Source organism: Volvox carteri (assembly GCF_000143455.1).
Source record: "Volvox carteri f. nagariensis unplaced genomic scaffold VOLCAscaffold_28, whole genome shotgun sequence".
NCBI lineage: Eukaryota > Viridiplantae > Chlorophyta > Chlorophyceae > Chlamydomonadales > Volvocaceae > Volvox > Volvox carteri.
Window position 1 is genome coordinate 818,126 of NW_003307571.1, and position 815 is coordinate 818,940.

Below are 815 nucleotides of genomic sequence, written 5' to 3' on the forward strand. Positions count from 1 at the left end.
ACCAATGCCTAAGTCTTGCAATGCGGCAACCTTTTTCTGTAATAAATTACACCTCGAAATCCATGAACGGTTTGCCTCATTGGTACAGGTCGCTTGCAATCACGCCGTACACATCTTCATACATCAGTCCAGAATGACTACATCCTGCTTACATTCGTCATTCATATAGGCAATATTGCGATATCATTACGATCATTGAAGGACCTTGAGGAAGAGCGTGCTACATGCATAGCCAGAAACGAAGCTAAGTTAGCAGAGCTTGGTCTTTTGCATTCACCTCCCCAGTCCAACAAAAGTACAAGCACTGGATTGAAATCCCGCCGACTTCGTAGAAGGATCGACCAAGCAGTGCAGCCGGCGGTCGACCTTGTCCGCCCTACATCACGGCACAGTAGGGGAGAGGTCACATCCATTACAGGAACTGTTACCACTGAAGAGTCCGAGGCATACTGTGAATTGAAATCAGCACATGAGCGCATGGTAAAGCTGTGACCTTTTGCGCCGCCGATTATCCTGATGATTTTGCTTGCTTTACTTGTCAAGCATGATTCCCTCTTTCTTTGCTACCCATTCCTTTCGCATTATCGAAGGAGGCTATTCAGAACGTTCCTGAACCTAGTCAAGGTGACCTTCCTGGCCTTCAAGGCATTCCAGTGGAGGTTCGGGATATGGCATCAAAAATAGGCTTCGAAATCGGCAGTAGGCCGTTCCAGCTGTTCTACACAGCATATGAGAATGGAAGTCGGATTTCAAGCCTGCTTTTAACAGTCCAGGATCAGCCAAGGCTACCATGGACATGTTCAGCACCCTCTACG